The sequence below is a fragment of the Apodemus sylvaticus genome, chromosome 4 (genome assembly GCF_947179515.1).
Source record: "Apodemus sylvaticus chromosome 4, mApoSyl1.1, whole genome shotgun sequence".
Classification (NCBI taxonomy): Eukaryota; Metazoa; Chordata; class Mammalia; order Rodentia; family Muridae; genus Apodemus; species Apodemus sylvaticus.
Window position 1 is genome coordinate 96,547,705 of NC_067475.1, and position 27,929 is coordinate 96,575,633.

The 27,929-nt window shown below is 34.7% G+C and overlaps 1 pseudogene; it reads right to left on the bottom strand.

The window, feature by feature from the left end:
• On the bottom strand, positions 1-27,922 carry LOC127683665 (glyceraldehyde-3-phosphate dehydrogenase-like; annotated as a pseudogene).
• Between the last annotated feature and the right edge of the window lie 7 nt (positions 27,923-27,929).

Below are 27,929 nucleotides of genomic sequence, written 5' to 3' on the forward strand. Positions count from 1 at the left end.
TCATAAGGAATGTGCTGCCAGGTCACCTTCCACCATGACAGTGGTTTCAATCAGATTAATCGCTGCCACTGAAGAAAACTATTTTAAACAAAAAGTTTCATTTTAACAGTGCACTTTCATGTTCACAGTACATGAAGTCTTCCTAGTGAACTCAAATCTAAATCTCTGTCTGTCTATCATCTCTATCTATCTATCTATCTATCTATCTATCTATCTATCTATCTATCTATCATCTATCTATCCCTATCTCTGTTTTCATTTCTCTCACACACATATGCTATGTTCTTTGTTATTATTTAACCAATACACTAACAATACCTAAACACTATATATCTCTATATATAGAAGAACAAAGAGAATTCAATATGTTATTTATTGTTATGGATGAAAGTAACTACATAAATATATTTCAGAGGAGCAAATCCATGGTTTAATATATTAAGAATTGCTAAAATATAGGCATTGTATATGATGCAATGGATATAGTAGGACTGAAATTGAAACCTGTGATTAAGAATCATTGACCACATTGAAATATGTTGACATACATATAGTGAGAACTGACTGAAAAGAAAGGATGAGAAATGGAAGAAGCAGAGAAAGGAGAGAGGGAAAGAGAGAGATTGAAAGACAGGGAATGAATAGTCCATTCACATATATTAAGGAATTTCCCATGTTATTAGTCATCCTTTTCAAATAGTCAAGATCAAAGATTAATTTAGCGACCTTATTCATGATTCATGAATAAAAAATGTTTGCTTTGATAATCCAACATAAAGTCTTATACACTAAATATGTATAATTTATATGTGTATACATGCATGTATATGCATATATATATATATATATATATATATACATAGATAGATGGATGTATAAACATAAATGTATATTGCTGTGAAGAACCATGGCCAAAGAAATTTGAGAAATGAACTATTTATTCAGTTTTAGCTTCTTTGTCAAAGAACAAATGAGCATAGGTGAGTGGGTTCATTTCTGTGTTTTCAGTTTTATTCCATTGATCTTCCTGCCTCTCTCTGTACCAATAAAATGCAGATATTTTTATCACTACTGCTCTGAAGTATTGCTTGAGATCAGGGACAGTGATTTTCCCAGAAGTTCTGTTATTGTTGAGAATATTTTTTGCTATCCTGGTTTTTTGTTATACGAAATGAATTTGAAAATTGCTCTTTCTAACTCTATGAAGAATTGAGTTGGAATTTTGATGGGAATTGCATTGAATATGTAGATTATTTTTGTCAAGATGTCCATATTTACTATATTAATCCTACCAATCCAAGAGCATGGGAGATCTTTCCATTTTCTGATATCTTTTTTGATTTCTTTCTTCAGAGACTTGTCATATAGATCTTTTACTTGGTTAGAGTCACACCAAGGTATTTTATATTATTGTGAAGGGTGTCATTTCCCTAATTTATTCCTCATCCTGTTTATTCTTTGAGTACAGGAAGGCAGTGATTTGTTCGAGTTAATTTTACAACCAGCCTCTTTGTTGAGTTGTTTACCAGATTTATGAATTCTCTGGTGGAATTTTTGGTCTCATTAAAGTATACTTTCATGTTATCTGCAAATAGTTATGGTTTGACTTCTTTCCAATTTCTTTTTTTTCTTATTTATTTTTATTTTTTTATTTTTAACATTCTGATTTATTTTTTTATTTTCTATATTCTTTGTTAACATTCCAAATGCTTTCACCTTTCCTAGTTCCTCCCTCCCCATGTGTCCCATAAGCCCTCTTCTCTCCACCCATTCCCCAGTCATCCCCCCTCCCATTTCTCTGTCCTGGTACTCCCCTACGATGCTGGATCAAGCCTTTCCAGGACCAGCTTTACTTCCTTCTTCTTGGGGATCGTTTGATATTCAGCAAGCATTTCTTAGTATCCAGAATAGTATTGGAGTTTGGTGACTATCTCTGGGATGAAACCCCAGGTGGGACAGTCTCTGGATGGCCTTTGCTTTAGTCTCTGCTCTGCACTTTGTCTCCATATTTGCTCCAGTGAGTATTTTGTTCCCCTTTCTAAGAAGGACTGAAGCACCCACACTTTGGTCTTCCTTCTTCTTGAACTTCATGTGGTCTGTGAATTGTATCTTGGGTATTTGGAACTTTAGGGATAATACCTACTTATCAGTGAGTTTTCTCTTGTGATTGGATTACCTCATGCAGGATATTTTCTAGTTCTATCCATTTGCCTAAGAATTTCATGAATTCATCATTTTATTTATTTTTTTACTTTCTTTTTTTCGATATATTTTTTATTTACATTTCAAATGATTTCCCCTTTTCTAGCCCCCTACTCCCAGAAAGTCCCATAAGCCCCCTTCCCTCCCCCTGTTCTCCCACCCACCCCTTCCCACTTCCCTGTTCCACTTTTGCTCTATACTGCTTCACTGAGTCTTTTCAGAACAAGGGGCCACTCCTCTGTTCTTCTTGTACCTCATTTGATGTGTGGATTATGTTTTGGGTATTCCAGTTTTCTAGGTTAATATCTACTTATTAGTGAGTGCATATCATGATTGATCTTTTGAGACTGGGTTACTGCACTTAGTATGATGTTCTCCAGCTCCATCCATTTGCCTAAGAATTTCATGAATTCATTTTTTCTAATTAAATAGAATAATTAGTATTACCACTGTGAAGAAAGAAAAAAAACACGGCATTATGTTTGGATCAACCACATACTAGGTTATTTGAATATATTTAGGAATAATAAGCATTGTCAGGGAAAGTATTAAACTAGTTGTCCTCCATTAAAAGCAAACTTAAAAAATACTATAAAGAAATTACAAGGCTGACAAATAGCAAAGTGTTGTAATAGATCTCTAGCCAGGGCTCTTGGAGAACGTTCATCTTAGATATCATGACAGCATGAAACCCATGCTCTTTTTTTGCAGTAATATAGAATATAATATAAATAAATCTTTCCTTGTGAGAAGCATTGATTCATACATGAGACAAATGTATTTAAAATTCATTGGAATGATGGATCTCTCTGAGCCACATGCATTCTTATTTCACCTGCGTGATTATGGCTAAGGTTGAGAGTTACAATCATGCTGATTTGGTGAAATATTTGCAAAAATAAAAGTTTGGATAATGAGGACTCTAAGATTGATACAAGAGGGATAGCAAGATGGCTCAGAAAGCACAGATGGTTTCTGTGATGCAATGATCAGCAAGAGACTCCACTTCAATCAAGGCAGACAAATAAAGCAATACGCAAAACTCTTTTCTGACCTCTTCAATTACCGCCAGCAAACAGATATAATGGTACATAAACACTTGCATATATAAACTTGTATAAAAGACTGAACACACTCTCTACAAAATACACTTGATGTATTAGGCATGATGTATTAAAATGTTTAAATTCAACTTTCTGAATTTTAAGAAATTCCAGTTCTTCAAAACATAGTGCTTATACATAAATATGATAGCAAGTGATGAAAAGGAGGCCATGAGTATGCTGGAAATGCATGTGTGGCAGTGTTTAGGGGAGGGAAATAAGAAGTAAAATTGTATAATTAAAGTACAACCGCAAAAATAAAGAAAAAAAACCATAAAGTACTTAAAATCAGGAAGAGATATCTGCAAATAATTTCTCTCATAAATTACTTCATCTTAGATATCATGGATCATTCTACTAACTTAGTAACAATAAATGTGTAGCTCAAGGAAAATAATAGATAAGAAGAGAAGTATTAGCACACATGGTATAATGGTTTTAACTAATAAATATAATTCAAACTATCCATACGTACTGCGACAAGTTTATTAAAATGTTAAGTGAAATGGAACTATTTTATTAATTTTTGCCAACAATGTATTGTTAAGATAAATTTTTAGAATTCAGTCTGAGATATGATACAAAAATCCTGGCATTGAATGATAAAACTTCTAGGATGAAATTCTTTATTAATGCCCTGGAAAACACATTGGAAGCATGATTTTAGTACAATAATTTAGAATTGACCTTTGTGATTTTGGTTTCCTATAAAACAAAATAATGTGAAAATAAATTATTACCTAGTACATAATTTTTGCAATAAGTGATATTATATCACAACAATCATATTTATAGTAAACAAGAACATATTCATGAAATCCTTAGTATTCAGCATTTTCACTAGTTATAATACATGTGTTTTCATCTAATTTCATAGACCTTTGGGGTTTTAAGTTTCAGATCAAATAAATATAGCTATGGATGCTTATTAGACAATATGTGTGTGTTTATTAGATATAGAGTCTTAACTTTTTTCTTTGGGTTTCATATAATTATTGTGTGAATTTACACTGTTGGGAACATTGAAATATATCTAGCAATTCTCTTTTCAGGAACAAAGGCAATCTCCCATCAACTGTTGTGGGTTTCTAAGATCACTTTGCGGCTTCACTGTATATGTTTGTGTACATCTTCTTACTGGAGAAAATTACTCTTAGTAACTGAATGACAGCAACCAACAGATCTTTGTCAATTTACTGTACTATAGAGGGCCCCACAATATCATTCTAGACTTAGGTGTCACTGTGGCTTTGACTAAGCTCCTCACTGAGTTGGTATCATGACCCTGTATTTCCCTCTCCTCCACTCTGCCAATTTTTATTCTGTGTGCATTCTGTAATACATGTTAGGTTGTAAAATGACTCACATACTGGATATAATTACTGCCTAAACTCTAGAACATGTTAATAAAACCTTTTATAGTGCAAAAATAAACCACCTTATGTACTTTAATTAAGCAATTGTATTAAGAATCTTGAAATAATGCATCAAAATTGCATTTCTAGGAAATATTATAAAGATCTATATAGAACAGACATAAATTTAATCCTATATATTGACTGATTCCATGGTACTATTCATGTTCATGTTAGAAAAACATTCTGTTAAGGAATTATATTCCCATTTACTTTTAGAAAGCATCTCTTCAAGTTATATACTCTGGACTTGAACAAATTCTGTAGCCTAAATGACAGATAAATCTTCTTGCCTTAAATTTTTTTTTTGGATTTTTTTTATTCGATATATTTTTTATTTACATTTCAAATGATTTCCCCTTTCCTAGCCCCCCCCCCCCACTCCCAGAAAGTCCTGTAAGCCCCCTTCTCTCCCCCTGCCCTCCCACCCACCCCTTCCCACTTCCCCGTTCTGGTTTTGCTGAATACCGCTTAAATTCTTAAGATCTATAATAGCAAACCTTCTTTTGGATGTTAAAGTTGGCATCCAAGGATGTGTTTAAGCATATATACCCAAATATGCTGGCCTTTGGAAGCCAGTGATTAGTAAAAACATATCTTCCTAAGTCACTGTCCATGCTATTTTAGAGATATTGTCTTGCCCTCCATGGGACTCAATAATTTGTTAAATATGCTGTCCTTGCCTCAGGATTTCTCTGGGTCTGATTCACAAATGCTAATTTTGCAGGTGCATGCTCCCCTAAAAAGTGGGGTACCCAACTCATATCCTCATATTTGGTCATGATGGGTTTTATTGGTGCATCTCCTTATTTATTGAAACTTGGTCCCTAACAATATTTTGATTTACATTTTATTACTTCAAACAGAGTATGTTCTTGAAAATCATAAAAAATTAACTCGTGTCTTCTTTGTCTAGATTGCTAAAGTCATAAAATATAACACTATATTCATAACAGTATGCATATTACATACTCATATGTATGCATCTTCACCTGATCATACACTGTTGTCTTATTCTTTATTTTTTCAATTTAATATTTTCTTTTATTTTTTTAGATCCTGCTCAATGAACCCTCCTGGTCACCCCCTCCCAGATTCCTTCTCATATCCAAACTTACCCTTTTCCACAATGTCTTTATACATTCTTTGGTTGATGGATCTCTAGGTAGTTTTGGCTATTAAAAGTAAAGCTGCTATGAACCTAGTTGAGCAGGTGTCTTTGTGGGGTAGTGGAGAATTTTATGGGTATATGCCCAGGAATGGTTTAGTAATGTATCGATGTATAATTATTCCCAATTTTCTGATAAACTGCTAAACTGTTATCCAAAATATTTGTAAAAGATTATACTTCCACCATCAAAGAAGTGTTCCCATTATTGCACATCCTTGTCAGCATGTGCTATTTCTTGAGTTTTTTTTTTTTTTTTATTGTTAACCATTTAGGTGGGTACATGATGAAACCTCAGAGTTGTTTTAATTTGAATTTCCCTGATGACTAAGGACTTTGAACATTTCTTTAAGTGTTTCTTGAAGATTTGAGATTCCTATGTTGAGAATTCTGTTTTGCTCTGTACCAATTTCTTTTTTTTTTTTTTTAAATGTGGGTTATTTGGCTTGTGGATGTAAACTATTGAATTCTTTATAAATTTTTCTTATTAGCCCTCTGTCAGATGTTTGGTTGGTGAAGATTCTTTCTCAATCTTTAGGCTGCCATTTGGCCCTATGGACAGTGTCCTTTGTCTTACAGAAGCTTTGCAGTTTCATGAGGTACCATTACCAATTGTTTATCTTAGAGCATGAATCAATCATTCATGTTCTGTTCAGAAAATTGTCTCCTGTACCAATGCATTCAAGGATGTTTCCCACTTTCTCTTCCAGGAGATTTAGTGTATGCCTTGATCCATGTGGATCAAGATCTTAATTTTATTCCATTGATCAATGTATTCATTTCTGTACTAATTCAGTGATTATCAGTATTGCTCTGTAGTACAGCTTGAGGTCAGGGATGGTGACTCCTCCTAAAGTTCTTTTATTGTTCTGGATTGTTTTAGATATCCTCATTTTTTTTTCCTCATGAAGATGAGAATTTGTCTTTCAAGTTTGATGAGTATTGCTTTCAATTTGTAGATCGCTTTTGGTAAGATTGTCTTTTCACTATGTTAATCCTATCAATCCATGAGCATGGCAGATATTTCTGTCTTTCAATTTCTTTCGTCTGGACCTTGAAGTTCTTGCCATACAGATATTTCCCTTGCTTGGTTAGATTTACACTAAGATATTTCATATTATTTGTGGGTACTGTAAAAGATGTTGTTACCTTAATTTCTTTCTCAGTCAGTTTATCATTTGTAACAAAAAAGGATAGGAACTGATTTTTGTGAGTTAATTTTGTATACAACCACTTTTCTGAAGATGTTTATCAGCTGTAGGAGGTCTTATGCAGAATTCTTTGTGTATCTTAATGTATACTATCATATCATCTACAAATACCAATACTTTGACTTCTTTCCATTTTGTATGCCCTTGAACTTTTTTGGTTGGGTAACTTTTATTTACAACTTCTATTTCTTTAGGGGTTATCTATTTCTTTAGGGGTTATTTAGTTTACTTGGTTTTGATTTAACTTTGGTAAGTGGAATCTGTATAGAAAATTGTGCATTTCATTAAAAATTTCAATGTTTTGGATATTTGAATATTTTCAACATTTGGCTTTTAAACTGAGACCCGGTGATTCTTTAAATTTTTACTAACTGATTTCAGTTTTCAGTTTGATAATTTCTTGCCTTCTAATCTTCTTTGGTGTGCTTGCTTTTTTTTCTAGGGATTTCAGGTATACATTTAAGTTGCTATCATTAGAATTTTCTAATTTCCTTATGGAGGCACTTAATGCTATTGATTTTCCTCTTAGCACTTCTGTTGTTCCTTCATCTTCATCCCTGGCTCACACACTCCTGAAACTCACTCTGTAGACCAGGCTGGCCTTGAACTCAGAAATCCACCTGTCTCTGCCTCCCAAGTGCTGGGATTAAATGCATGTTCCACCACAGCCTGGCGACTTAACATTTTTTTAAGTGTTGTATGAACTTTTTCTATTGTTTCTTCTATGCCTGAGATTCTCTTTTCCTTCTACATTCTGTTGGTGACACTTGCATCTGTTGTTCCTGTTCTCTTTCTTAGGTTTTCCATCTGCAAGATTTCCTCAGTTTGCACTTTCTTTCATTTTTTGATTTTTTATTGGTTATTTTACATATTTATATTTCAAATGTTATCTCCCCTCTCAGATTCCCCCCTGCAATCCCACCATCCTAGACCTCCCCTCCCTGTTTCTATCAGGATGCTCCCCGAAACACTCACTCACTCCTGCCTCACCACTCTAACATTTCCTTATGCTGCGGCATCAAACATTTACAGGACCAAGGGTCTCCCTTTTCAATGATGCCAGATAATGCCATCCTCAGTTACAAAGGTTGCTGGATCCATGGGTTCCTACATGAGTATTCCTTGGTTGGTGGTTTAGTTCCTGGGAGCTCTGGGGTCTGGTTGGTTGATATTGTTCTTTCTATGGGTTGCAAACCCTTTAGCTCCTTCAGTCATTCCCCTAACACCTCCATTGTGGTCCTTGTGCTCAGACTGGTGGTTGATTGTAAGCATCCGTGTCTGTATCAGTAAAGCTGTGATATACTATACCAGGCTCTTGTCAGCAAGCACTTCTGGGCATCAATAGTGTCTCTGTTTGGTGGCTGCATATGGGATGAATCTCCAGGTGAGGCAGTCTCTGATTGGCCTTTTCTTTAGTCTCTGATCCACTCTTTGTCCATGCCTAATCTCTTCATATGGTTTCTACAGGTTCTAGTTTGTGTTTTCTTTATTGGTTTTATTTCCACTTACAATTTTTGCACATTTATTTATTTCCTTTATGTGTTTAGTTGTATTTTTCTGTATAACTTTAAGGGACTTATTTGTTTCCTTTTTAAATACCTCTATCTATTTGATTGTATTTCTTTAAGGGATTTATTAATTTTCTCTTTTAAGGCCTCTAACATCTTTATAATTTTGGATTTAATGTCATTTTTCTTGTGTTTCAGTTGTGTTAGGATATGCAAGTCTTACTGGGGATAGTTGTCAGGAGGTGTCTTTTTGCTGTGACTTTATTTTCTTGTTGTTGTTCTTTTGAGAGCCATTAGACATCTGTATGGTTTGTGTCCCTGGATATTCTTGTTATAGTGGTTATATTGGGTGAACCTTGATGGTCCTGCTGTGCCAGACCTCTGATGGGTATTCTTGTACTGTATGGATCTCAATCTACAAGTCTATATGTTTCAGGAGCTGCAGGTCTGAAGAAGGTGGGCAGAGAAGTGGCTGGATAATAGAGGTTTCCCTCAACTGACAAGCTGCTCAGGGGAGCTTAGCTTACCCTAGAAATCTCAGAGAACATGGTAGATGGATAGGGAAAGAGAAGTTTTGCCGTATGTTTCAGGAGTCATAGGTCTGTTGAAGGTGGAGGAGACTTGTTGGGAGACTGGAGGTGCCCCTGGGATAGCAGACTGCTCAGGGCATCTTGGCTTGGCATAGAGAGTATGGATGATGGATGGGGGATGGCAAGCTTATCTGTGTGGTTTTGGAGTCATAGGTCTAAGGAAGGTAGGCAAGAGGTGTTGGAGAATGGAGGGGCCCCTGGGATAGCAGACAGCTGTTTATTCTTTATAAATACACAAACTTATACTGCAATCCAGTCAAACAGTAGAAGCTCATTTATACTTCTTCCCTACTGTACTTATAATTTCCATCTCTTGGTGAAAAACAAACTTTCATTATCTAAAATATATTTACATAATCATGCGATACTTGAATAATAAAAGTATATTTTCAGAATTTCTAACTATGAGTCTTTGACAGACAGTCCCATTAACTAGCGAGTTCATTATTTTTAGGCTTCTTGTTTTGAGGCCTCGGGATATATCATGGAAATGCTGATTAAAACATACACAGGTCATTTTTCTCCTAGAGAAATCATAAGGGTTATGGTAATTTTGGAAATACGATTTAATAAGATTTTCTGCTTGTTTGTGGAATTTTCTACTTCTATATGTATTGTAAAGGCATATTTTTAATTTCCAATGACACATAATTTTTTTTTTTTTGCATTATTGTGGCATAGGGTGATACTTAAGTTCATGCATGCATTATGCAATGATCAATCAGTGCACATTCACACAAATGTATATTTGTATTTGGAGCATTCCAAGAATTCTCTTGCTAGCTGTTTTGAATTATATAATATATTGTAGTTCACCTCAGTCTCTTATCATACTTAAGAAAATTAATTTCTTTCTTTTCTTTGTTATATGAAAAACTAACAGATTCTCAAGTGAAAATACTGTAAAAAATGATCTATGGCTAATTCTTTGAATAGAGAAAAGCTAATTCTCTTGTTCACAAAAACTACTCATAGGAAAATAATGTAAATAAGCAATTGTATTATGAAATAGAGTATCCAACAGAATAAAGTTTCTGGAATAGCATTTCAAACTGTTATGGAATATATAGATTCATACACATTTTCTTCTCTGATATTTTTACATCTGGTATATCACAATTTTTTGTACTAAAATATTGTATAAATTTTCTTTTAAGTATTTACATATTTCTAAGGTATATTTCTGTAAGTGAAGTTCCTAAGTTATAAACCAAATTATTACATATAATCTCAATTTGGCATAATTGTATTATTAAGCAGTAGCAGGGACTGGTTTTACAGTCTTTGTGAAATTAGACCAATCTCATGCTTGAATGGCTGGGTGATTCCATGCTTCATAGAACTGAATCATTGAACCTTTATGATCTTAGAAAATGAGTAAGTAATAATATAAACATTTTTTATTCTATTACATTTTTTATATATGTATCTCTCTAGTGAATAAGTCTCATGTCAAAGTTCAATTTATCACCCATCTAGAAATATCATTTTTATCCTTTATGTCTGTCTGTATGTAAAAAAGTTTTGTTATTTTAGAGTAAATGTAAGAACATTAGGCATGAAGTTTGGAGTGGTTACTTAAATAATAAAGTCAAATGTTTCATTGTTAAATATATATAATGCATAGCACCAAAAGATAGTGGTTCAGTATATTCATTTATGTATATTATGTAAAATTTAGAGTAGTTGATATTACCTTCAGAAAAACAAGGAAGCTGATTTGTGTAAATGCAGAGACATATTCAACCCTTTGTTGACTTTGATAAACAACTAAAATACAAAACAGTAATTTGTTTAAAGTTACAATTAAAAAAAGTTCTGTGTAATCACATTGTAGGTATCAGAGAAATAATCTGCCCATAGTAATATTTGTAAGACCTGTATGTCTTGCTCAAGGAAAAAGAGATTGCAGTACAGAAGCTGGCAATGAAATGGTAGATATTGATCATATTACAGTGTAATTAACTAAAGTATTGATTTTGAATTTTATATAAGAATTTATTTAAATAGTAAATGTAGCTGTATCTATTGGGACTAGACTCCCAAATTCTGAATTTTGATAATTTTTTGTGTGTATATGTTTACATCTTTTCCAAATAGAATTTTCATAATGAGGGCATGAAGATTCTAATAGATATAGATATGGATACAGATAGATAGATAGTAAATAAATATAGAGATAGAGATAGAGATATAGAGATATATAGACATATGAAACTTTTTCTAGTCCAGTCAATTTGACATTCTACCTGTTATACATTCTGTTTTTTGATATATATCTCCTGAGTTATGTTAGGAACACCTTCTTTTTGATATTGTTGAAAATACCTTCTGTGAAGAGTGGATGCAAAAAATGTGGTATATCTACACAATAGAGTACTATTCAGCCATTAGAAACAATGAATTCATGAAATTCTTAGGCAAATGGATGGAGCTAGAGAACATCATACTAAGTGAGGTAACCCAGACTCAAAAGGTGAATCATGGTATGCACTCACTAATAAGTGGTTATTAACCTAGAAAACTGGAATACCCAAAACATAATCCACACATCAAATGAGATACAAGAAGAAGGGAGGAGTGGCCCCTGGTTCTGGAAAGACTCAGTGAAACAGTATTCGGCAAAACCAGAACGGGGAAGTGGGAAGGGGTGGGAGGGAGGACAGGGTAAGAGAAGGGGGCTTACGGGACTTTCGGGGAGTGGGGGGGTCTAGAAAAGGGGAAATCATTTGAAATGTAAATAAATTATATCGAATAAAAAAAAAAGAAGTGCATACGAAAAAAAAAAAAGAGTTGACTAAGTTTTGCAAGACTCTATCTTTCACTTCTTTCTTGCTATGTACTAGAGGTCACTCTATCATCCTTAGCATAGACTTGCATATGGCAAGTTCCAGGCTGTGTCATAGCCATACAAAGAGGAACAAAGCCCAGGTAGGGAGACTGAACAAAGCTTGCCGTGTAGGTGAAGAAGCTACCAGGTTTCCTTAAGGAAGCCCAAGCATTATACCCACTGCTTCCCCCACTTATTGCTGCACACAGAAAGGTCCAGCCCACATTCCATCTAAACAAAGGCTCTGGTACCCAAGAAACAACTCTCTTAAAGTGAATGCAACAATGTTGCTCAACTTTCATGAGAAGATTATTTTTGGGGTTTCTTATGTTGTTGTTTTTGTTTGTTTTAATAAAGAAGAAAGAAAATGTTTACATTAAAAAAAAAAAAGAAAATACCTTCTGTGCCTTCCATCTGGCTTTCTTCTCTATCCTCTATTCCTCTTATCCTTAGATTTTTATCCATACTGTATAAGATTTTATGGATGTTATCCATCTTGATTCTTTCAGTTAGTTTTTGTTTCGTTTTTGTTTTTGTCTTGTTTCAGTTTTATTTTTTAACATTTTCATTGGCAGATATCCATTTTCACATCTTGTATTCAATGTCTGAGATGCTTTCATACATCTATGCAGTCTGTTGGTATGACTTCCCATATGGTTCCTGCTTAATTTTGTAAAATTTTCTCATTTTTTCTTTTTCCTTCACTTTATTTATTTATTCACTTTACATCCTGATTGCTGATCCCTCGCCTCCCAGTTCCACCTGCACAGCACCTCCCTCTACAACCTTCCCCTTTTCATCTGAGATGTTGAACTCCCCTGCCCCAGATATACCCCCTTTACCCTGGCACATCAAGCCTCTGCCGGGCTAGGCACATCCTCTCCAACTGAGGCCAGACAAGGTAGTCCAATTAGGAGAATGGGATTCACCATCAGACACACAGCTTTATAAACAGCACCTGTTCTAGAACCTACATGAAGCCAAAGCTGCACATCTGCTATATATTTGTAGAGACCTAGATCCAGTCCTTGTATGTTCTTTCATTGGTGGTTCAGTCTCTGAGAAACCCCAAGGGTACAGGTTATTATATACTATTTGTTTTCCCGTGGAGTTCCTATCCTGTCCAGAGACTTCAATTCTCCCTCCCCAACTCTTCCATAAGACTCCCCAAGCTCTCTACAATGTTTGGCTGTGGCTCTCTGCATCTATTTCAGTCAGTTGCTAGATGGAACCTCTCATAGGACCATTATGCTAGGCTACTGTCTGCAAGCATAGCAGAGTATCATTAATGGTATCAGAGACTGGTGCTTACTCATGTGATAGGTTTCAAGTTGGGCCAGTTATTGTTTGGCCACATCATTATTTTCTGATCCATCTTTGTCTCTGCATTTTTTTTATAGACAAGATAAATTTTGCATAGAAAGTTTTAAGGATGGTTGGTGCCCTTATCCCTCCAAAGGTGGGACTGCCTGGCTACAGGAGTTAGCCATTTCAGGTTGCATGTCACCACTGCTGAGCTTAGGTCACATTCATAGACTTCTGGCAGCTACTCTCATTGAAGTTCTCTGGCACAGCCTCGAGATATCTCCCAATCCCCTTCTGATTCTGTACCTTCCCCCTTCATTTCCTCATTCCCTCTCTCACCCAGGTCCCTTTTTCCATCTACTTCCTATGACTATTTTATTTCCCTTTCTAAAGGGAAACTCATGCATCCTCACTTGGGTCTTCCTTCTGATTTAGTGACTTTGGGTCTGTGGGGTTTAAAGATTAAGACTAATATCAACTTATAAGTTACGTACTTAGAATCCTTATTCTTTTTGGTCTGGGCTATCTCACTTTGGATATTCTAGTTTTATCCATTTGCCAGGAAAATTCACAATAGGCTTGCTTTTAATATCTGAATAATATTCTGTTGTGTAAATGAACCACATTTTCTGTATCCATTCATCAATTGAGGGGTATCTGGGTTGTTTGAAGTTTCTGCTTATTACAAATAAAACTGTTATGAACACAATGTAGCACATGACCTTATGATATGCTGGAGCACCTTATGAATATATGCCAAGGACCACCATAGCTGTTCTTCAAGTAGAACTCGTCCAAATTTCCTGAGATTGATTTCCAGAGTGGTTGTACAAGTTTGTACTCTCACCACCAGTGGAGGATTATTCCCCTTGCTCTACATCCTTGACAGTATGTGCTGTCATTATATTTTTAATTTGAACCATTCTGATAGTTGTAATTTGTAATCTTAAGGTCATCTTGACTTTGAATTTCCTAATGATTAAGACTAATGCACATATTTTTAGGTGCTTCTCAGGCATTAGAGATATCTCTGTTGAGAATTAAGTTTAGTTCTGTACTCCATTTTTTAATTAAGTTATTTGTTTTCTTGGTGTCTAAATTCTTGACTTCTGTATATATATGACCAATTTTTGGTTGTGGTGTTGATGAAGATATTTTCCCAATCTTTGGGTTGCCATTTTGTCCCATTCATAGTGGCCTTTGCCTCACAGAAGCTTTTCAGTTATATGAGGTCTCATATTAATTTTTAGGTGTAGTGCCAGAGCCATTCAGGAAATTATCTTTGTCTTTTCTATCAATGAGTTCAAGGGTATTTTCCACTTTTTATTCTATTAGTGTTAGTATATCAACTTTCATGTTGAGGTTTTTGATCCACTTGAATTGAGTTTTGTGCAGGGTGATAAATATGGATCTATTTACATTTTTCTACATGCCGAAATTTAGATAGACAAGCAATACTTGTTGAAGATGCTTTTTTCATTGTGTGGTTTTGGATGTTTTGTCAAAACTATCTTTGCCTATAGAACACCTTTATATATAGGTATGTGTGTTTATTCCTAGGTCTCCGATTCAATTGTATTTGTCAACTTGTCTGTTTCTATACCAATATTATGCACTTTTAATTACTATTGCTCTGTAGTAGAGCTTAACGTCACTGTTGGTAATACTTCTAGTTCTTTTACATTTTCGCTATGTTTTTGTTTGTAAGTTCGTTTTCTTTTGTACATTCATATGAACTTAAGAGTAGTTTTTTAAATGTCTGTAAAGAATTTTGTTGGAATTTTGAAGGGAATTGCATAGAATCTGTAGATTACTTTGGCTAAGATGGCCATTTAAAATAATATCAATCCTACGGATAGTGTGCATGGGAGATCTTTCTATATTCTGAAATCTTCAATTTGTTTCTTCAAGAGAATTGAATTCCTGTTACACATGATTTTCAATAGCTTGGTTAATATTACACCAAGATATTTTATATTTTTTGATCGATTGTGAAGGGCATTGTTTTCCTGTTTTCTTCCTCAGACAGTTTATCATTTATATAAAGGAAGGCTGTTTTTGCTGTTTTGGTTTGCTTGGTTGGTTTGATTTGGTTTGGTTTGTTGTAGTTAATTTTGTATCCAGTCACAGCCACTTTTGCAGGTGTTTATCAGCTGTAGAATTTCATTAATAGAGGGATTTTTTGTCACTTATGTATACTGTCAAATGATCAGCAAACAATGATACTTTGACTTTCTCCTTCATCTCCTTTAGTTGTTTTATTGCTCTAGCTATAACTTTAAGAACTATGTTTGTGTGATATAGAAAAAGTAGACAGCTTTGCCTTGTCTCTGATTTTGGTCAAATTGCTTTAACTTTCTGTCCATTTAATTTGATGCTGGCTATTGACTTAATGTCTGTTGTGTGTGTTTTTAGGTGTGTTCCTTGTATTCCTGATCTTTCCAATACTATTAATATGAACGGGTTTTGGATTTTGTCAAAGGCTTTTTCAGCATCTAATTAGTTGATAATTGTTTTCTCTCACTGTGTTCATATGGTAGATTATATTGATGTATTTCTGCATATTGAACCACTCCTACATCCCTGAGTTGAAGCCTACTCAGTTATGGTAAAGTTTTTGATGTACTTTTGCGTTTGAATCATGAGTATTTTATTGAGTATTATTGCATCTATATTTATAAGGGAGATTAGTGTGAAATTCTCTTTCTTTTTTGAGTCTGTGTGTGGTTTAGGTATTAGGGTGTCTGTGACTTCATAGAATGAGTTTTTCAATATTTGTTTTTTTTTTTTTTTTTATTTTGTGGAATAGTTTGCGGAGTATTAGTATTAACTCTTCTTTAGACGTCTGGTAGAATTCTCCCTCTGCCCTAAAAGCATTTGGTCTTGGGTTTCTTTTGGTTAGGATAATTTTAATGACTGCTTCTATTTCCTTAGGGGTTATAGGACTAGATTTTGCTTTGGTAAGTAGAATCTATCAACAAAATCACCCATTTTACTTAGATTTTTAGGTTTTGTGGAATATAGACAATTGCAGTAAGGCCTAAAGATGTTTCTGAATTTCAGCAGTTTCTTCTCTTATGTCGCACTTTTCATTTTCTGTGAGGTTTTTTGTTTGTTTTGTTTTGTTTGTTTTTTCTTTTTGGATTAGCTGATTTTCTCAAAGAATGAGCTCTGGGTTTTGTTCATTTTTTATATTGTTCTGTTTGATTCTAAGTGATTGGTTTCATCAGAGTTTGCTATCTCCTACAATCTACTCTTCTTGGAGGCCTAAATTTTTCATTTCCAGTTTGACTTCTTCTTTATTTCTTTTCTTTGTTGATTCTATTTTCCCTTTCATGTCTCGAACAACTTTCTTTCATTAATTGATATCATTAGCAGATTTATTCATATCCTCTTTGAGGACTTTGGCCATACTCATAAAAGCTGTTTTGATATATTTTACTTATATTGCCAGTATAGTGCATTTTGCAGGCCTCTGAGGTACGATTGTTATGACTAGCAGAGCTGCACTTTTATGGCTGTATTGATTTTGCTTTTACGCTGGTGTCTAGGTATCTGGCTTTGGTATGATTGACCTTCTAGGCGCTTATATCCACTCTGGTCTTTCACTTATTGTCAGTGTTACAATCTTGGTTTCTTTTACTTTCTCGGGTTTTTAGCAGAATTCAATGGTTGTGGGTTGCCTTCTATGAAATGCTTCTTTGATTCTCATTGATGTAACCATTTATTGTTCTGGGCAGAAACTGTTTCTTTTTATTGGAATCTAACAATAAATATTTGGGATTGACTAGAAGAGGGATATGACATCTTCCACAGGAGGAAAGAAAGCAAATTTTGCCCCCAGGATCTTCATAGCTGGAGTTAAGACTTAGGAACTATGATGTCAGAACAGAGGGCAAAATAAGCTCTCCAATCTGATTTAGTGATAGGTATGGAATTTCCAAAAATTCATTACATGATTTTATTCAGAATATATTTAAATCTATTTTTTAATTTACTATAAGATTATTTAAGGTAATTTATGGTGAAACTACTTTCATTTTATAGTGTTCATTGTTTACATGACTTTTATAACACAGCCAAATTTAAATGCACTGTCTGGTTTTTTGCCAAAGGACAATGAATTTTAGAGGGCTTTCAGCATGCCTCTGAAAACTGACTGATTAGATGAAAGAAGTGTGGAAATCCTTCAGGTTTTGCTGGCCAAAATATGCTACCTGGGTAACATTCCATGGCTCCATTTTACCTTGCCAGTCACTTAGTTGCTCTTTAGAGGTCAACCTGGCATGTTTCCATGCAGCAGATAAACATGGGCATGATTACATGTGTCACTCCAGAAGATACCATCATTGGTCACTCATACCCCACAGATCCCTTTAGAAGTTTCGTATTTCTTGACTTCTGACTTGTCATACTTGAGACCTTTACTAGTTTTATTGTGTCCTTTGCCCCATGACATTCTTCCTGTATAGTTTTGAATACCTTTGAGACTGTAATACAATTATATCATCACTAACCCTCTCTGTTCTCACTCTAAATCCTTCCATATATATCTTCCTGTTCTCTTTCAAATTTATTGACTCTTTTTTTCCATTAACTCTTGTTATATAAGAATAAGTATATGCAGACCTATGGTATGTGTAAACATATATTTTTAATACAATTGTTTAGTCTTTCTACTGTTACTTATATGTATGCATTCAAAATTGGTCAATTGTACTAGAAAATAAATCGTTGTCTATTGCTTGGGAAGACAACTTTTCTTGATCTCAGCATTCTTACATGTCTGTACTTTTTTTGTAAAAGGTCCTAAGATATTAGTCCAAGGTGAAATATCATTATTGGAGCCTAGAATGTTCACATGGCTGAATATCAAAGAAAAAAAGAAATAGAAGCAAACAATCAAAACCAAATCATTTTGTTGTTTATAAGTCAGTGTTTCTATAAAATCTGGCTTGCTGGTTAATTATGGTAAATTGCTGAACCTTGTGCGTCTTTTACTCTGACATGTTAGGTATCTCTATGAGTGAGTTTTACAAAAATATTTTATTTTTGTTTATTCAACTTTATTCAGCAAGCTGTGTTGATACACGAACATGCAAATATCTAAATACTCATGCCCTACTTTTAAAGATAGGATTCTTTGTTCATGTAAACCATATCAATTTACACTTTGCCTAGAGTGAATATATATTCTTGTTTTGAAGGACTTTATTTTTTTGGTTACTTTGATGTTTTAAAGTATTTAACAGACTCACATATATGTAATATGGCAGTTGTCTTGCTAAGTAATATCTTAATACTTATTAATACGGTAAAATGTATCAATTTTGATGGACTTATTTTAATTTAGAGAATACACATTTTAGCATTAGAGTATTTAAGCTAATATATTTAAAGGGAATTTAGAGGTAATTATTAGTGAGAGGTTTAAAAGATATTTTCAATTGTTAGTAAATGCATTAATTTGTTATTCTGTAAATACTTTGACTTTAATGTGAAAAGAGTTTTGTATCTCTTTCTTTCCATATATATATATATACATACATATGTGTATGTGTGTATGTGTGTATGTATGTGTGTATGTGTGTGCATATGTGTATACATATGTATATGTGTGTAAGTAATATGTATGTATATATATTATATAAAACACTTTGAATTATTTTTTAAAAATGAGCCAATGAATCAAGATTCCTTTGCAATAAATTTATTAAAACATACTCTACTAGCAGTGCCAAATTTTAAATAAACCCTAACTTATAAAGGACAAATTAAGGTTTTGGATTTGTCAACTTCTTTTCACATGAGAAAAGACACTCACACATATTATATATTAATATATTTATATAATATAATATATATCATATATATTATAATATAAATTATATTATATAATACATATTCACTATGTATATAGAGTAATCCTATATGTATTTTCACATGTGTTTTAATTATAGCTATAACTGTGTTTCAATTATGCTTATATTTAGGGATTTAATTATAATATGTAGTAACAAAATGGTTTAAAATAACTTGGAGCCTTAGCTGAAAAACATGTCATCCAGGTCGAAAGCCAAACTATCTCTATTTTTCTATATTTCTTTTTTTTAATATTTTTATTTTCTATATTCTTTGTTTACATTCCAAATGATTTCCCCTTTCCCGGATCCCCCCTCCCAATATGTCCCATAAACCTTCTTCTGTGTTCAGTTCCTCCTACCTATCCAAGTATGTAAGAAGTATTTCACCAGCATCAGTTTTCAGCTACTTAAACACTGTTGATAAAAGGGAGACTCAGTGTGAGTGTGCTAAATATGGATCCATTCACATTTATTCTTCATATAGACCGCCAGTTAGACCAGCACCATTTTTTGAAGATACTTTATTTTTTCCACTGCATGATTTAGTTTTTTTTTTTTTTTTTTTTTTTTTTTTTTTTTTTTTTATCAAAAATCAAGAGTCCACAGTTATGTGGGTTTGTTTCTGGGTCATTGATTCTTTTTCATTGATCAATCTGCCTTTTTCTATACCAATTAAAAGTGTTTTATTTTATCACTATTGCTCTGGCCAATTGGACTTCTATATAAATAAGGACCCCAGAAGGCTTAAATTTCGAATGTCATCATATTTCTTCCCAGAGAACATTTACATCAATAACTTCAGAAAATGTCTAGTATGTATTAAGACTATTTTGTTGGTCATTATGGATATTTCCTAAATTCCTAGCATTGTTCCCTAAAAACCCTCATATATAATTTAAGAAGAAATGGTTTCTACTAACTTCAACAAACATTCAGATAGTGCATTTTTTGTTAACACATTCTGCTTTTTCACCAAAACTGGAAAAGAACTTTTTAGTTAACAAGTTGGTAGTATAAGAATCAGTTTTATTTTAATTTTTTAACTATCTAAGCCTGACATAATTCCTTCTAGGGCATGACTCATGACAATTTTTATACAAATAAGTTCAAACACTATTTCAGCCATATTTTTATTAGATACATTTTTATTTACATTTCAAAGGATTTCTCCTTTCCTGGTTCCCCCGACGCCAAAAGTCCCATAAGCTATCTCCCCTGCCCCTATTTCCCAATCAAACCCTCCTGCTTCCCTGTCCTGGTATTCCCCTTTACTGCTGCATTGAGTCTTTCCAAGGCCAGGGGCCTCTCCTCCCTTTGATGTCCAATAACGCCATCCTTTGCTGCCTATGTGTCTGGAGCTATGTGTAACAACATGTGCACTATCTAGTTGATGTTTTTCTTCCTGGGAGTTCTGCGATTAATGGGTGGCTCATATTGTTCCTCCTATGACACTGATAACCCATTCAGCTCATTGGGTCCTTTCTCTAGCTTCCCCATTGGGGACTCTGTGCTCAGTTCAATGTCTGGCTGAGAGTATCCCCCTCTGTATTTGTCATGCACAAGCAAAGCCTCCCAGGTGACAGCTATATCCTGCTGTAGTCAGCAAGTACTTGTGGGCATGTATTTGGGTTTTGTAACTCTATATGGGATAGATCACTAGGGGTAGTAGTCTCTGGATGGTCTTTCCCTCAGGCTCTGCTCCATACTTTGTATCTCCTTTCGTGGGTATTTTGTTCCCCCTTCTAAGAAGGACCAGAGAGTCAATACTTTGTTTTACCTTCTTTGTGGGCATCATTTGATATGTGAATTGTTTCCTGGGTATTCCAAGCCTCTGGGCTAATATCCACTTATAAGTATGTGCATACCATGCGTATTCTTTTGTGATTGGGTTACTTCACTTAGGATGATATTTTCCAGTTCCAAGCATTTGCCAAAGAATTTCATGTATTCATTGTTTTTAATTGCTGATTAGTATTTCATTGTGTAAATATACCACATTTTCTGTATCCAATCTTCAGCTGAGAGACATCTGTGTTCTTTCCAGCTTCTGGCTATTATAAATAGGGCTGCTATGAACATAGTGGGGCATGTATTCTTATTACATGCTGTGGAATCCTCTGAGTATATGCTCAGGAGCAGTATAACAGGGTCCTCCTATACTGTCATGCCCAGTTTGCTGAGGAAATGCCAGATTGATTTCCAGAGTGGTTGTACCAATTAGCAGTTCCACCAGCAGTGGAGGAGTGTTCCTCTTTCTCCACATCCTTGATAGAACATGCTGTCTCCTGAGTTTTTTATTTAGCCATTCAGATTTTCCAGTTTTGTTGAATATAGACTTTTGTAGCATGATCTGATTATAGGCAATATTCTAGAGAGTTTTCAGATACGAAAGTTGAATCAGGATCAGATAAACCATCTAAACAATACCCAAATCCTTTAAGAAATAAAAGTCTCACAACCGGGCTGGAGAGAAGGTTCAGTGGTTAAGAGCACTGACTACTCTTCCGAAGGTCCTGAGTTCAAATCCCAGCAACCACATGGTGGCTCACAATCATCCTCAGTGAGATCAGACACCCTCTTCTGGTGTGTCTGAAGACAGCTACAGTGTACTTACATAAAATAATAAATAATCTTATTAAGAAAAAAAGTTTCCAGTTGAACCAGCACCATTTATTGAAAAGGCTATCTTTTTTTTCCCCCATTGGAAAAAAAGATAGCCTTTTCAATAAATGGTGCTGGTTCAACTGGAGGTCAGCATGCAGAAGAATGCGAATTGATCCATCCTTGTCTCCTTGTACTAAGCTCAAATCCAAATGGATCAAGGACCTCCACATAAAGCCAGACACTCTGAAGCTAATAGAAAAGAAACTGGGGAAGACCCTTGAGGACATTGGTACAGGGAGAAAATTTCTGAACAGAACACCAATAGCGTATGCTCTAAGATCAAGAATTGACAAATGGGACCTCATAAAATTACAAAGTTTCTGTAAGGCAAAGGACACCATCAAAAGGACAAATCGGCAAACAACAAATTGGGAAAAGATCTTTACGAATCCTACATCAGATAGAGGGCTAATATCCAATATATATAAAGAACTCAAGAAGTTAGACTCGAGAAAACCAAACAACCCTATTAAAAATTGGGGCACAGAGTTAAACAAAGAATTTTCACCTGAAGAACTTCGGATGGTGGAGAAGCATCTTAAAAAATGCTCAACTTCATTAGTCATTAGGTTAATGCAAATCAAAACAACCCTGAGATTTCACCTTACACCAGTCAGAATGGCTAAGATTAAAAATTCAGGAGACAGCAGGTGTTGGAGAGGGTGTGGAGAAAAAGGAACACTCCTTCACTCCTGGTGGGGTTGCAAATTGGTACAACCACTCTGGAAATCAGTCTGGCGGTTCCTCCGAAAACTGGGCACCTCACTTCCAGAAGATCCTGCTATACCACTCCTGGGCATATACCCAGAGGATTCCCCACCATGTAATAAGGATACATGCTCTACTATGTTCATAGCAGCCCTATTTATAATTGCCAGATGCTGGAAAGAACCCAGGTATCCCTCAACAGAAGAGTGGATGCAAAAAATGTGGTATATCTACACAATGGAGTACTATTCAGCCATTAGAAACAATGAATTCATGAAATTCTTAGGCAAATGGATGGAGCTAGAGAACATCATACTAAGTGAGGTAACCCACACCCAAAAGATGAATCATGGTATGCACTCACTAATAAGTGGTTATTAACCTAGAAAACTGGAATACCCAAAACATAATCCACACATCAAATGAGGTACAAGAAGAAAGGAGGAGTGGCCCCTTGTTCTGGAAAGACTCAGTGAAGTAGTATAGGGCAAAACCAGAACGGGGAAGTGGGAAGGGGTGGGTGGGAGGACAGGGGGAGAGAAGGGGGCTTATGGGACTTTCGGGGAGTGGGGGGCTAGAAAAGGGGAAATCATTTGAAATGTAAATAAAAAATATATCGAATAAAAAATAAATTTTAAAAAAAGAAAGAAAAAAAGTCTCACATCCAGTAAAATCCCAGGACCAGATAGGTTTAATGCAGGATTCTATTAGACCTTCAAAGACCTAATACCAATACCCTTCAAACTATTCTACAAAATAGAAGTAGAAGGAACAGTACTCATTTCATTTTATGAAGCCACATTTGCACTGCATTTTCTCTCTTGGAGACGAAATAGCTTCTGTCTAATCAGGAACCTGTCACAATATAGAGGATTTCATAAAAGATTTTTTTCTTCTATCATGTTTAATGTTTCAAATAGATTTTAAAAACTCCTGAAGTGCATATTAATTTTAGCTTCAAATGATAGTATATCTATTTAAGAGGCATTTAACTATTATCAGTTATTTTGATAACTTAAAATATGTTAATACTGAATTATATATTTTAAAATAAATTTTATTAGTTTAATAGAAAAATTCATGATATATTTTAAAAAGTTAAAACACCAATATTTTATCAGGGTATTTGACATGTTGTTTTTTCTTTTTTCATTTTTTTATTAATCATTCCATTTGTTTACATCTCAAATGATCGCACACTTCCCAGTTACCCCTCCACAAACCCCACATCTCACACCTGCACTCTCCTTCCTCCCTTTTGCCTCTATGAGGATGCTCTCTCATGCCCACACCTTCTCCTGCCCCACCTCTCCTGCCCCTTCCAAAGCTGGGTCAACAAACCTTTACAGGGCTAAGGCCTTCCCCTCCTCTTGATATCAGACAAGGCCCTCCTCTGCTTCATATGTATCTGGAGTCCTTGAGTCCTCCCTAGTGCTTAGCTGGTGGTATAGTCCATGGGTGATCTGGCCAGCTCATGTTGTTCTTCCTATGGGGTTGCAATCCTGTTCTGCTCCTTGTTCCTTCTGCCAGCTTCATGACCAGGGTCCCCATGCTCAGTCTGATGGTGGGCTCCAATCATCCATATCTAAATTGGTTAGGTGCTGGCTGAACCTCCCAAGAACAGCCAAAAAGTCACACCAGGTTCCTATCATCAAATGCCTCTTGGCAACAGAAACAGTGTTGGGGTTTAGTGTCTGCAGTCAGGGTGAATCCCCAGGTTTGGCAGTCCCTGAATGGCCCTTCCTTAGTTCCATTTTTTGTCCCTGTTCTTCTTTTACACAGGAACATTTCTGGGTTAAAATGTGTTAGATAGTTGGGTAGCCCCATCCCTCAACTGGAGGCCACGCCTATCTACTATATTCTTCTCTACACGTTTTAGCTCTACTTCACTGTGCATTTCTGCTAAAGTCAACTCCTTTGGATCAAGAAAATTGACATGTAGTTTTAAATGACTTTGCTAGTGGATTTTCTTTTGTTGAAAATTTTTGTCAGAATTTACTAATTGATTAAATTTGGGAGGGTAGTATCATTAGGATGTGATATATAGTTGGAAGATATAATGAAGAATTCATTGAAGCTCTTATTTAATATTAAACAGCATTCACCAGCTAAAACATATGGCCTTTGTGCTTTATATTATGAAAGCATATTTATTATTTATTGATTGATTTTTAAAATTTTCATGTAGTTGCATAATTAGAAAGATTGTGTTCATTTCATATCCATATGGGAGCTTAAAACAGATTGTTAGAGTTTATTTTTCCCCCCACTTCAAAAAAGAGCAATAACACCCTTTTCATTCTGATATTGGTGATTATGGGGACTGGAGGCCCATACAGTTACACACTTGGCCTCTAGTTGGTGTAGGTCTGTTTGTGAAAGCTTTGAGAGGTCTACTCTTGTCGATTTGGGGGACAGATTTTGGTTTTGGACACACTTATTGCATATACTGCCTTCTTTGCTTTCTAAATGTATATAAAGTGTGATCAGAATTTTTCTGCTGTGGTCACTATGCCTTTTTAGCCATGAAGATTCTATAATTTTGAATACTTCAGTCAACATGAACTCTGTCATTTTAAGATGCATTTAGTCATGTTATAGCATAATAGATGAGAAAGAAATAATTTCTCATCTTGCATTACATTGCAAATAGCAGGCATACATATTTCCTCTAAAATCTATGGTATTCAAATGATTTTCCTGTTCAATTATATCTTCCTGGAAATATAATGTTAACACTATATGAGCTGTTAAAATGTTGCAATCATATAGTTGAAATTCAACTAATGTTAGTAATACAAGTAAAATTAACCTGAGCACCTGAAGTTTAATGAATAAAATGAAATGACAATGTTCTGAATGAAGAAAGGATGAAGATCTCTACAATAATTTGGGTTGTCAGCACTTCAGAATAGCTGTTTTGAAAATAGAAGAGACCTTGGGCACCAGTTCATCTGGATGTTAATGGATATTGTCCTTTGAAACGGGAATTAGTCTGGTATTTTTTTCAAACTAATTAAAGAACAGTTGTTAAATTCCGTATTTGTTGTTAATAAAGCATATGGTTTTAAGATTTAAGCTTGAACAGATCAGGCATATTTAAATACTATATGTTGCTACTTGAATTAATGGTGGTTTTATCTATTTTTGGTTTATGGTAGTTTAGTACCTCATGTTAATATTTTAAAGCAAGAATCATTGGCATATTATTAAGAGAACAATTTTAACTAATTTATAGTTTCTGATGTAAAAATTGCCATTAAATTTGTACTCCAAAGTAAACCTGATGAAACTCCTGAGCCCTAAAACAACTAGAAAACCTTTCATTATGACCAATTGACTCCAGGGAAACATTTTTGAAATTTTGAAATGAAAGTGCTGTGTTGATTTATGAAACTTTTGTTAACATCTTTACATGTTACGTGAATTTGACTTTGCAATTATGTATAAGAACTTATCATAATGAACAACTCGAACTGGCATATTACTAAACATTCTTTTGAAGAATATTAATTGTATTTGACATTTTTGTGATTATTTTAATTGAAATTATATTATTTAGAACAATGGAGTGTGTTGATCTTCAACTGGAATTATCTGCAACTGTTAGAACATAATTTGTCTTATTTTTCTGTCTGTGATCAAGTAAGACAAAACAGAAAGGAAATAGCAATTGTCTCCTCGACCTCCTTTCACATTTAATTTGAGAGCATTGTTTCTGTGGAGATGACAGTCTCCATGGTTACTTGTTACAGATTTTCAAAGTTCTATAACTATGAAAGAAATACCCATAGGTCTATCATTTTCATTTCATCAAACAGCTCTGTCCTATGATACTGCTCTCAAAAATATGTGGATTAGATAAAGTACAGTGTGATATCTGTAACAACAGCAGTTATGAATGTGTACATGTGGCTGTTTATCAGATGAAATACTGCATCTGGATTGTAATTTTTCAGAGTGAATGGGAGTGAGTGGAATTGAATACTACCAGTGTCTGGACAAATCAATATCACTGTTCTCTTCAAAGAATATGAAATTAAATTCTTGAATTCCAGGACCCATCTTGTTTCAGAATGTCACAAAAATGTCACAGTGTGAATGGAAATGGAAATGTCATTTAAAGACATCAAGTAGTACTATGAAAGTAAACATTTTTTACAGTTACAATTCTAGTTCAAGCAGATGCAACTTTACTTTTTCTCTTGATTTTTTTTCTGGAACAGAGCATCCAGAAAGAACTGAAAAAAAATCAATATTAGCTATTAAACATTTTCAATTCTATTATTACATCCTTAAATGATATATAAATGAATAAAATGATGTTATTGGATTCTGGAACTAAAATCAAGAAAGTTTTAGAAGAATAAAATGCTAGTTCAACCAAATTATCAAACTATAAAAGCATAGTGATCTTTTGTTCTCTGTCATTATAAATTAAATTGTTGAAATTTGGACATTTGACATTAATTAGAAGCCAAAATTATTCAATTAAAATTTTTGGTGCATCAAATATTATTGATGGTATTTAAGATATTAGGGTTCCTTGGGTCATTCTGCTTATTAGAGGGGTCTGGGATAGAAACCAAGTTGGGACTGGGACTCTTCCAAAGCTGGGCTTCTCTCTTTCTCTCATGTGCTTGCTGGGGTGGGTGGTCCAGGGCTTCTTCTTTCTTTGAGGCCATGTAGGACATGAGGTCTACTGCCCTGTTCCTATAACTATATTCATTGTTATACCAGGAAATAAGTTTTACAAAGGTGTCATTTAGAACAATGCTAGGCCCAGCATCAAAAGTGAAAGAGTGGAAGTTACTGAAGTCATAGGAGACATTCTGGTCCTCAGTGTAGCATAGGATGCCATTTAGAGGGCCCTCAGATACCTGCTTCACCACATTCTTGATGCCATCATACTTTCCAGGTTTCTCCAGGCAGCATGTCAGATCCAAGGTGGATATATTGAAGGTAGGGACATGGAAGACCATGCCAGTGAGCTTCCCGTTCAGCTTTTGATGACCTTGCCCACAGCCTTGGCAGCACCAGTGGATGCAAGGATGATGTTCTAGGCAGACTCATGGTAATTTTCCCACAGCTTTCCACAGGAGGCATTTACACTCTTCTGAGAGGCAGATATGGCATGGACTATGTCATGTGCACTTCCATGATGTCAAGTTGTCATGAATGACCTTGGCCACGGTGGAATGAGCAGTTGGTGCTAGAGGATGTAGTGCTAAAAATCTTGAGTTAACATATTTCTTATTGTTTGTAATTATCACAAACGTGGGGCTATTGGCAGAAGTGGTAGAGAAGATGTCTCTTTTGGTTTCACCCTTCAAGTGGGCACCAGCCTTTTCCATGGTGGTG